Source organism: Cephus cinctus, unplaced genomic scaffold (assembly GCF_000341935.2).
Source record: "Cephus cinctus unplaced genomic scaffold, Ccin1 Ccin1_scaffold1439, whole genome shotgun sequence".
NCBI lineage: Eukaryota > Metazoa > Arthropoda > Insecta > Hymenoptera > Cephidae > Cephus > Cephus cinctus.
In genome coordinates, this window is record NW_014333818.1 from 71,128 (window position 1) to 83,390 (window position 12,263).

General features: G+C 51.2%; 1 protein-coding gene across 19 annotated transcripts in view; it reads right to left on the minus strand.

The window, feature by feature from the left end:
• LOC107273146 (forkhead box protein P1) overlaps window positions 1-12,263 on the minus strand; it is a 138,028-nt gene that overhangs the window by 62,315 nt on the left and 63,450 nt on the right. The gene's annotated exons all lie outside the window — the stretch shown is intronic.

A 12,263-nucleotide genomic window follows, 5' to 3' on the forward strand; every position in this document is an offset into this window, starting at 1 on the left:
CGAGCAACCCAACCGGCGGGGCTGTTGCTTATTGTGTAAATATAAACAAATATAGTTGAAACCAACCAACAGGCCTCCTTTTACCTCCCTTCCGGCCCCGCACCATGCCTGGCCCACTCCCACCATCACACACTCTCTCACGCACTCGGAGAGTCTCGCAGGCAGCAGACAAAGACCCACGCTCTCTATCTCTATCCACCGGTTGCGCTTATATTCTCTCTCTCTCTCGCTCTCACTCTCGCGCGCGCCCGCCCGTCTCGTATTCTCTCCTTCTTTCTATCCAGGGACGTCGAGACTTCGAGACTCCGCGGTACCCATTTCGACGTGGAGACCGAAAAGCCGAGATACGGACAGACTCGTAGTGAAACTTCCTTTTCTGCTACCCTCTTTGGGACTGTAGTGCCAAGCATCCGTGCGACTCGCAGCATTCTCGCCAACAATGAAATTACATAATCGTCCAGGGATGCATGCGTATGCATGCGTCGCACTGGCCTGTGTTTCAATATGCCATATGCTAGCTATGCTGCTCGGCACTGTAGCCACTACACGGTGCTGTGCGATGCTACGGGTAAATGTGCAGCCTGAACGATCGGAGCTCGAACGATCCGAGTGTGCGGAAATGTACCGAGAAAACATTAGAAGAAGAAACATTATAATATTGGCTGGATATTCCAAGTATAAAGCAACGCTAGAAAGCAGAAATCTCACGATCGGCCTCTCATGAGATTTAAGGGCTGGAGGCCAATTTGAATGTTCATGTTTGTACTATTCATAGAGCCTCGTGTGTTTGGAGGATTTATTGGAATTAATTTAATTCCTTTAGAGATGAGTTTTCGGTCCAGTATAGCGGCGGGGAACCTCCGACTCTCTATTGCACTGGTGTATTGTTGAGAATGAGGTAGGCACAGCACATCGTATGCTCTTGCGAGGGGAAAAAGGGAATTTCGGTCCTATGACAACAAGGGTACCGGTAAAAATAGGCCCAGCCGGTCGAGGCATTATGCATGACGTGTATATATTTATTAAATAAACAACGTTGCCTCGTCATCAGTTGGCACGTAGGTTTCAAAGTCGTCGTCGTCGTCGTCGTCGATACCTGCGCGCTGATCGACTCTCGTTTTTCCCTTCTTCGCTTTTTCTCGCTCTCCAAAGCCCGATAAAGCGAAAAAAATGGTGCGGACGTTAATTCGCCGGGTGCTAACGCAACGGGGGTCAAGATAGCCGATCGAGGGCGGAAAAGTAAGAAGAGATAATACGTGGAGTATCACGTGAAGAGGGAGAGAGGAGGGACGGAAAGAAGGGAAAAGAGAGCAGAGGGAGAAAGTGGTGTGTAATGGTAGGGGAAGAAGTATGGTGGAGGAGAAGGAGGAGGAGGAGGAGGGGTAGGGGTAGGGGTAGGGGTGAGAGAAAGGTGCGTGCCGCACGTATAGAACGTCGGAGGGCGACCCTCTCTAAATAATAAACGAGAGGATTTAGCCCGGTTCCACGATTCTACAGTTCCAGCGGGGTTCCAGGGTGTACGTGGCGGTACATAAAAATACTTGAATCTGAGAAATTAGCGAGGTAACGGGCTGTCGTCCAGGAGGCGTGGGGCCGGACTGCGAGCCGCCATCCGCCAGGAAAAAAGGGGACCTAAAAGGGTTGAATTAATGTCGCGATAAATATATGATTTAAGGTGGAAACGTTTGCAACTCCGGCTAATTTTTTATCTGAGACCACGTTCGCCGAGAGGGTTTTTACTCTAGATAGGGAAGTGAAGGGGTGAAGTGGAGGAAAAAGGAGAACGAGCGAGAAGCTCACAACTCAACAGGGAAGAGAGAACGTGTCGACCACCAACTCCTTTTTCCACGTTATTTACTGCCACTGAAAATTTGACTCGGTGCCCATTTTTTTTTCAATAGTTGCTCCAGGCTTTTTACTCGGTTGCCTATATCGCCTTCCGAAGTACTCTACGTTGAAAGTTGATTGATAGAAACGCAAACGTGTTAAAAGAAGTGCTGCATCAACGACTGAACTGTGAGAGAAGAGCAGCAGTGAGGCTGCTGGCGCAGTTGAGATTATTCGAGCAGGTACAGTCAAACGAAATTAGATATCCTACAATGCGCGGAGGAGGAAATGGGGAGGGCGAGAGAGAGAGAGAGAGAGAGAGAGGGAGATGGGGTTGGGGTGGGGGTGGGGGGAGCTCTGGAAGTTAAGGCGTAAGCGTGGCAACTTCTTCGAGGAGTCCCAAAGCGACCACAAACACGCATTCTCCCAATTATCTGAAAAGGGGCTAGAAAGTTCCGGTAGTAGCGACGGCAGTACAAGGCTACATGGGAGTGGAAGTAGCAGGCCGAATGGGCGAGAGGATCAACCTCGTGCAAATCTCGCATGTATCAGCAAGTCATACGTGACGGAGGGACGACTTGTCCGGCGTCGTGACCGACGTCGTCCTGCGGAACATGCAGGCATCCCCATTCCGTCGCAGGCGAGAGAGAGAGAGAGAGAGAGGGGAGATCCTTTAGGATCCCCAGGAAAGCGTGCCCTCCCTTACCTCGCTGACGGTGTCCACCGCTTAGATTCCGCAGCGTTGGCACTTTTTGAATTAACCGCTGGACATTAGAATACGGAATTGATATATTATGGCTACTGGGGATAGTGGGACGCAAGAGACGACGGGCCCGACTATCCAGAGGGAAAGCCGGATGCTCCGGTTACACACGTACTCTTTAGGCATGACTGGCCAGAGGTCGCATCTTTCATCGCGTTATCCTCCCTCGTAAAACACTCCTTTATAGGTTCCGAAATGTCTCCAGCACCACCGCGCCACCGCGTCACAGCGTCACACATCGCAGACGCAAACACTTCTCGCTCCCTGTGTATTTGCCCCCATTATAGCATGAAGGCTGCAACTCCCTTCTGTCCAAGGGAAGGAAGGACGTGGACCCGGATGATCCGAATGACGCGAGGCGCAAGGACGATTTATCTCGGCGCTGATTAAGAAAGACTTTCCTGGCTATCATCCGATCGGCTAATGGTGCGTCTGGTAGACATTAACGTCGAAACCTGCCATACCTTCCTCCCCAGACTTTTTTTTTCCAACGAACATGCCGCTAATTTCAAGCTTTATAATAGGGGTTGGCTGCGGGTGCCGCTCCTGCTGTCTCCCGGCGCTGCCGAAGTTAGCATACTTATCGCACGCTTCGTAGAATTAAGATCGAACCTCCTCTCAGCGAGGGTGGGTCGAACCTGTAAGGCGAGAGAACCTGCTCGTGGGGTGAGAGAGCGAGTGCAGAGGCTGTGGAGGGTGGAGGGTGCAGGGGTGTCTGAATGTTGATAATATCGAAGAATGAGAGAGAGAGAGAGAGAGAGAGAGAGAGAGAGAGAGAGAGAGCCAGGCCATTGGCTGGCGGACTATTGTCGGAATAATGTTGATTGGATTCAAGACCGAAGGCATTAATCTGCCTTCTTTTATTATGGGACTGGATGGGGGGAGGGATGAAGGGCCGGTCGGTTAAGAAAGAGTCATCGAGGAGTCGCAGGAGAGCCACCCGAGTCTATTTTGCTTCGACCGACCTGCGACCGAGGACCTCGACCCGATCTACCACGACTTCCACGACTTCCACGACTTCCACGAGTAGTCCATTTGAAATATTCGCAGGAGAGCCGCGGCTGTTCAGGTCCTGTAGGCTATGTAGTGGGTAAGAGGCCGAGTCCTCCGAAGCGAGAAAATCTCCCGCATGTCGAGAAGGATCTCCCTTTGGCTCGATCAAACGGCCGACAGATCCAGATGGATGATCGCGAGAACTGGACAGAGTCCGATAAGGGCGCGGGAGTCCTGCTCTTGAAGAATGGACCTCTTTGTTTAGCCGTTTATAGTCCAAGAGATTTGGTCGGATTGCCGTCAACCGATAGGCCACTCTCTGCCGTTCTCACCATCAGCACCATCAGCACCATCAGCACCATCAGCACCATCAGCACCGCCATCACCAGGGACTGCGCTATCGAGAGATTCCGGGGGTGGTTTCTCTCGTTTCGGGGCTCTACCCGAGAGTCCCTGCTAATACTCATGGTCCAAGGCTCTCTCGACCACTTTTTTCCCTTTCCTACTCTCTCTCTGTCTCTCTCTATCCCATCGCTCTTCCATTCCCCCTTATTCTCTCGCACCCCCACTCGCTAACTCCCTCGCACTCTCGGCTGCCTATTTTCAGTAGTATCCCTTTTCGTGAAGGAAAAAGGACGAAGATTCCAGCAGCCGCTCAACCCCTCAAGGAGATTCGAACGCTTACGAGCCACCCCCGTACAATGGCCGAGCATTAGCTGACAACAGAGGTGTGGACATCGGATCGCACCCTGTAACCTATAGCACCCCTTGTGATTGGCCTAAGAAGCTGCCGAATTCCTGAACTCTCGGGAAAGGTTTCGCATTCACGACTCGCAATTGCCAGGATCTAAATAAAATCTGAGAACTCTCCGGATAAGCGAGAGCGTTTTCTGTTCCTTCGAAACTCGCCAACTCAAGCACTTTTTCATTCTCTGCTTTTTTCTTTCTATTGGCGCAGCCTGAAGTTGGCATTGTAAGCGATCGCGTCGAATATCGATATAAATCTCTGTACACACTATACTAGATAGTGTGTCATAAATCTATGTTTATAGGGTTATTCCCAGCAAACGCACCAGCTGAAATTGGCCGCGAATTAGGGATTTCATGAATCAGAGCAGAGTGGCATCGTTCAAGAAACATATACATTTCCGGCTTGACAGTCGACGCGAACAGACTCCTGCTTCCGGTACAGCTACGCGGACAGTCGCAAGCCTGATGGATCGAAGCTGCTTGCGAGTCGAGGGAAAATCGTGGGAAATCAAAGCGTATGCGAAAGACGTAGGGAAGACAGATACTCTACGACTGTTCATTAGTGTTCGCTACTGTAAATGCTGGAAACGTGTTCGGCTACGGTTATGCAATAATGAGCTAATGTGGATAATAGGATTAGCGCCGAGAATCTCCCGTAATTGGCGACGTTAAAGGTGAGCCCGGTTTTGCTAATGCCCTCTAAAGATAACTTTGGACGCGAGCTTAAGAGGTTTACTGGACACTGTGCCCGTTTAAAGGAATACCCTTGCCACTCTCTGCTCTCTTATGCCAGCGGAACGAGTATACGTGTTTTACTCTCTCTCTCTCTCTCTCTCTCTCTTTGTGTGCACTCTCCTCTGGCTCGCTCACGTATTCTCCGGAAATTGGATTAAGCGACACTTCACATCGTTCGGATAAACGCGCGTTTGAGGAAAACAAGAGGAGGGCTCGTGTGACAGAGCTTTGAGAAAAAATCAAAACTAAGGATGGACCAATTCGAAAATATCATTATGACGTTTGCTTCCGGTTGTTTAGTAGCCGCAACTCGATCAGCCACGTTACAACTGCACGATAGAGATATGACAATAGTGAGGGCACTGTATGGGATGGAATTATTAATGGAACGAGGGCTGCAGTGGTACCACCACCACCAGCACCAGCAGCACCACCAGCTACGAGTAACAGCTACGAGTAGCACTAGGACGAGATTGTCCGCAACCCATGGGCGGCCTATTCAAAGGATCGAAAATGATGAATGACCGGCCGTCACCTGCCAATCGGCTCCCCATCCGTAACATATTTCCACATTTCCAGACCCACTCTTATCGTCCTTGAAACTCATGACGAATCGCCAGCAACTGAAGAATCTAAGCTATGCAGCAGCAGCAGCCAGTACGTCTCTTCGTGATTCCACGATTGGGAAAGGTAACGACTTAGGAAGCACACCTTAAAATTCCGTCTCCTTCTTCGTCCGCGATTTAATTTCTTCGAATTCTCCGACGCACTCGCGCTTCGCCATGCATCAAGCTTAAGGGGCCGACAGGGGACGAAGTTGCAACTCACTCCAAGTATTTACTGTGGGAAACGGTCAGCCCTGCTTACTTACGAGCGACCGCCTAAATAGAGAGGAAAGCGAGGATCTATATATTTCGGTAGATTCCTCGGTCAAGGCAGGTTTTTGCCAGTGATTTATGAATCGTTCGATCGGGTGCGCGGTATTCTTATGTTGTCCTCGCAAGACGCTCGTGATACACGCATCATATATGTGTATCCTACTACCCACGATGATCCCCGTTACCGATTGAGGATCGAAGCTTCGCAGCTCGTCCAAGGGATTTTATATTACTTGGAAACTGAGTGCAGTCCAAGCCATATACGTATACAGTATCGATGAATAAAGATTTGCAATATAAGCTCGTTCGATTTTCTGATAAGGCTACTAACGCGCCCGCTCAGTTTCCTCTTTCCCTTCCGCTTTCCCTCCCTCTCTCTCTCTCTCTCTCTCTCTCTCTCTCTCTCTCTCCGTCCCGGTCCTTGCCGTCTTAAGCTGTCTCTTTATTTTTTTTATCCTCTCGTTTCGTTCTAGCCGCGATGGCAAAGTCACAGTTCACAATCAGCGTTGGCTCGGCGAGCGCGCAGTTACTTCCGCTTGAGTGCTCCTGCTCAGCCTCCTCCCCCTCGCTCTTCTGGCCGCAAAGTTAGCCTAGGATTCTTCTTGATGCCGGGAATGCTCGCGGTGACCCTAAAGATGCTGGAGGCACTGGGGAGCTGCTGGCGAGTTTCGTGGCATAAGACTCCGTCGAGAGCTCCGGCGAATAAGACTGCGGTGTCGGCCGAGGATCATTATGCCGCGCCTTAAGTCGAGCTAATATGTTCCTTCAGCCGAAGCATATCCCCCGTACCGGCAAGCTATAGGTATACTGTAGATCCAAGTGGGGTTAGAGAAACGCGGGACAGAGTCGGAGATTGAGGCGGAATAGAGAGAATGAGAGAATGAGAGAATGAGGGAATGAGAGAGTGGGAGCAGCAGAGCCGCCATCGCGACATAGACAATTTAATGCTCTTTTATAAATTATACATCGCCAGGGCAAAAGCTCGCGCTACCGCGAGATAGACGGGCCACGATTTAGAGTTGGATCCCTTTTTTTTATATTCCTTCCTTCCTTTTCCTTCCCCCCCCCCCGCTGCCCCCATTCCTCCTATCGTTATCCTTCAGCCCATATAGTATAGTATAATAATTGTCGTAGCGCGACGCGATTTTATTCGTGGATCGAGACGCTTCGAGAGATGGGAATAAAAGAAAAATTGTACTGAAGGGTAGAGGGCTGTAGAGGGCTGTAGAGGGCTGTAGAGAACCAAGATGACTCCGCGATATTTCTCTCATCATCCCCTTGGAAGATTCGTGCGACCCTCATGCAAGAGAAGCCGCCGCGAGGGAAAGGGCGAGGGAAAGGATATAACGCGCAGATAGAAACGGCTGGCAAAGAGCCTCGGCACGACATTATGAATAATAGTCGGCCATGTCGTCGCCGTAGCCAATCATTCCCTTATTACGATATCGATACATTATTTTCATAATACCGGGTCGACACAGAGACCCTCCCCGAGCAGCACGAGCAGCACCAGCAGGCTGGGGGTGAAACGATTCTCCAAGGCTCAGGCACCCTACCTAGGAGGCTTCCGAGTGCTTCGCTCGCTGCTCTCATATCCTTCCGACCCATCGATTTCGGGATTAGGTGGCAATTTTTCACGAGCCTATGGCGAATAATTACTCAATCTTTCGGCGCCTTCGCTTCCTACGATCTTTCGATTCTGATGTGGATCACCTGCACCGCAGGCTACGCGTATCTCGCTGTTACTGCTGTTTCTCGCGGGTTGACGCGCGAGCAGATGCTAACAAGACACGCAGATTCCGTTGAAGGATTGTCCAAAGAAATCAACGAACCTCCTGGTAGGATTGTCAAAAGCTACGACGAAAAAGCTACGACAAACGAAGCAGGCACGTCTCACGGTGAAATTCGAGTGAGAAAGTGGCTGGGAAAGCCATGGGAAAGCCAGGGGAAAGCGGGTGAGCGGGGAAAGGGTCAAAGGAAGAATGGTTAAAGTGGAGGGTGCTCGTGGCAGCTTACGTTGAGCTTACGTTGGGGCCTCGCTGAAGGTGATAGAGAAGGAGATGCCCAAGAAGGCTTGGGCAGCCTCATCCGCGGATTACTTATGCACGAGCAGCCACCACTGGTTTCATTGCAGCGGAGTCAGTGCGCGCTGAATGGAGCCGAGTCGACGGAAAAATGTTTCTATTTAGTCTCCCTAAGCTCTTTATTAAGAGTGCCTCGTTCCGGGGAAGCAGCCCGCGCCTTAAACTGCCAAACGCGAGAGAGGCGCGGAAGGACACGCCGGCTGAGAATTACGTCGATTGTCCTGCGGCCCGAGGGAACCCGAATTTTCGAATTTCCGAATTTCCGAATTTCCGAATTTCCGAATTTCGAAAGGCGATCGGATCAGCTTCGGATCTCGTTGGTCCTGCAGCTGACATTCAGGCCCCACGGAGTGCATCTCCCTGCGGCTACTCGAGAAAGAGAACAGGTAAAATCGATTCGGTAATTCTCGCCCACCCGAATCCCGAAGGTCTGCGCGCACGCATAAAGGCGACCTTATTCCCGAGGATACTTTCGATTATCGGGCAACGAAGCGTAATCTCTTCTCTAAATGGAGGATACTGTCTCTGGTCTCTGCGTATAACAGTGCGTATAACAGTGCGTAACAGCGCGTAACGGCGAGAGGGCCGAGGTGGATCATCGCATCGAGTGTCGGAGCTCGTGGTGCGGGCTCAGGGCCACATCAGGCGCCCACGCAATCGCGAGGGGAGCAGCAGCAGCAGCAGCAGCAGGGAGAGAGATCGAGGGATAGCCATGAGCGACTCTTTAAAAGAAAGCGGGATAAACAGACAGTTCCCAGCCACCTCCCGCCAATGGAATGGGGAGGAAATGGGAGGAAATGTAAATTTTCAGCGAGCTGGAAGGAAGAGAAAAGAATAAGGGCTCGAACACTGCGGGTATATTGAGTGAGCTGCGCGATGTTGCTGCCAGCTTTCTAGTCTCTCTCTCTCTCTCTCTCTCTCTCTCTCTCTCTCTCTCTCTCTCTCTCTCTCTCTCACTCTTGACTCGTTGCTCCTTGCAGCTACGCACCACTACGCGCTGCCTTCGTCATCTTCCTCCCTCGCGCCTCCTCGCCCTCCTCCTCCGCCGCGAAGCTTCCCGCCGTACGCTGTCTTGGCCTTCTTTAAATTTCACGTGCCAATTGTGCGCGTTTGTCTTTACTTTGTTTCGCGGGGTTCGCCGCCTGAGACTGAAGAATTGGTTATTCCCGTTGTGGCGGGAGCGCGCAGCCACTATTTTCCTTCGGCAATTGCGAGGCTCTTTCCACCCTCGACGGGCCGTCGAGGGGCGGCAATTCGTGCGTTATATTTCAAGGGTCTTTGCGTAAAATCGAAGGAGGTACGGAAGTAAAAGGGGTGGGCAAGTATTGGGAAGGAAAATTCAAAACATTGGTCCAGTTCTCGGCGGATGCGACTTTTCTCTCGGGGTTGGGAGTCGGGCATTAGGAGTTGCTCGTCCAACAAGAGACCAGGGCAACTATCTCTGAATAAATAAATATACGAGGCTTCGAGAAGACATCCACCGATGATTTTTAATGGAAGGCAATTGCAGCTGTTAAACTGTTAAAATTTAAGGGAGAAAATAAAACTGCCCGAAAATAAAACAGAGCCCTCGAAGGACCTGAGGTCCCACTTAATGACGCTCGATCGATCGACATTGATCCCGTTCGGCTGTCGCCGGCAGAGCTAACTGCAGCGAACGCACACGCTCACGCGTGTGTGTGGAGCGCGATACCGGCTGCCGGTGAAATCCCAACTGCCCGGCGAGACCGCAGAATCGAACAAACAGTGTCCAGGCAAATTCATTTCCCACTCTACATCGGAAGATACAATCCGCAACGCGGCTGCAGCATATAAGTACATATTCATACGGGCCACTTGTAATGCATTATGCACTAATTAGGTCGTGGGTGCTATTGATGCGCCGATACATTACATATCGTAGTTGCGCACGACGCATTCTGCTCCGACTCTATCATGAGTTATGACTTTTGACCTGACCTCACGAGACGCGTGGCCCACTGCCCTGCCACTCGCATTATTGCCTCATTCGCAGTGTCCTACCCCTCTAATTTGCCACGTGTATAATAAGCGCTGTCCCAGTCCTTGCATGGCAACCTTGCATGGCAGAAGAATTTCCATTTTTTTCCCCATACAAAAATAGCACCGGGCACCCTCCCCCGCCCCAGCCCCAGTCTCGCCCGTCATTCGCCAGTTGAAAATCATGCTGGAATTTCTGCCATTACTTATCCGAGGAATTACGTGCTCTTTCGAATCAACATCAAGAGAGTCGACTCGGAGATGCGAATTGAGATCGTGACAAACATCCTGCAGCGATTTTAACTTCTCTCTTAATTTTCCGTTGCTTCTTTCATCGTCTTCCCGTTTCACCTGTTCTTCTACCCTGCAACTCGTTTCCATTGTCTCCTTCCCCTCGGCTCCCGCGCGCCCCACTCTTTCGGTAGAATGGTCAACCGTGAATAGTGCATGGCTATCGAATAGAAAGCAGAAAAACGAGAAATGGGGATTGTGGAAGAGGAGCAGGAGAGAGAGAGAGAGAGAGAGAGAGAGAGAGAGAGAGAGAGAGAGAGAGAGAGAGAGAGAGAGACGACTCACCACTCGGCTCCTGCCACAAACATTTACCAAACATCAACGGCTGCAACGATGTTACGCAAATTGTATTTGCATTGCTCGCGTGCCCCGGACGTTGCATCGCCGATATTTGTGCTCATTATATTGCTTCGGGGGGAGGGAGGAGGGAGGAGGGTTGCCCGACGTAAGCGGCGCTGAAAGGGAGGAGGGGCAGGCCAGAGGACTCGATATCCTGGCTGGAGGCCAATTAAAATTCCTATATCAACTCTCTGAATAATGCAAGAATAGTTTGAACGCGTCTCAACGCATTTCCGCGTGCTAATTTCCTGCGCGCTGTGCAGGAGGGGTCGAAGGAGCGTCCCGACGCTTCTAACGGTAAGATACTACTCCTGCTGTAGAGCAGGCATGCAGGTACAATACTATGCTACATAATAAATTGGATACACCTGTTGACCTGTTCTCTCTGGACTATTTCCAGCTGACGACGCGACGGGGTACAGCTCGGTAGCCGACTGCACCCAAAGTAATCTCCCGATTTCCAGATTTCAGGGTACACGTACCACGTGGTCATCGTACTAAATCGAAGGCGATCGATCTGAAGGAAGACGCGGAAAGAAAGTCAACCCCTGAGCGCTCGGCATCCCTATCAAACTCATCCCCTGCCACGAGGAATATTCGCTAGGCAGGGGTAGTATTTGCATACGTTTGCGGAAAAAAAGGTGTGTAGTTATACTGTTCCTCGTCGGCCATATCCGCAGAGGGGAAGGTGCCAAGGGGGGACGCCGATAGAAGAATAAAATAAGGAAACGTAAGGGGTGGGCGAGTCAGGCGGATGTCGCGGGGATGTTGGCATTGGTGGTTATAAGAGTGACGTATTGTGGGCGGCAGTCGGGGCAAGAGGGGAAGGAGGGCCGGGCGGGGGAGGAACGAAGGGCGATGGGAGGGGGCTGGAAGAGTCTGGCGGGGGTGCGCCAGTCAGGTGGGAGGAGGTAGCGTCGTTTGGCAATCTTAGGGGATTCCATGGATACAATGGGATCTCAATACATCACCTCACCTAACCCAAGCTCTCCCCCACGCAGTAGCCTACACCGAAGCTCCCGAAGCTCCCGAAGCTCCCGAAGCTGCCGCGCTATGCCGTCGAATGCCGTAATAGGTTAGGAGCCAACGTAATAGCTGCCACTGCTTATATTCCTACCGCGAGTTATAGTTCAACAACGCGGAGAAGTGGAATCGCGTATCTCAGCTCCCTGAGCCCTATTCCTCATTTGCCTGCAACTATATAGGTGCTACTCGCTTCCATGCGGAATTATTCAGGAGCATACTGCACTAGCTGAAGCTGCTCCTCCCTCCCTCTCTCCCTCTTTCCCTCCTTGCGCACATCTGACTTCTATCGTGGAGCTACGTTCAAGTGGTCCAACACCTCTAAATAATTCTGTAAATCGAGACCATGCTACACTTCCTCCAGGCCACTTCTCGTCTTCTCGACCCCGGAAAAGGACTTGACAGCTGCCAACCGAGCAGAGATCTACAGACTACTGATCTTAGCTAGACAAATTGTACAGAGATGGTAACGTTGAACGCCTCGCGTTCAACTACGATTCTTTGCCGAAATCGTTATTTGTTTATCGTTTGGCACCGACGGTTGCATCGATCGAGAATTCCCGAAGAGTAGTCGCCCCCCCC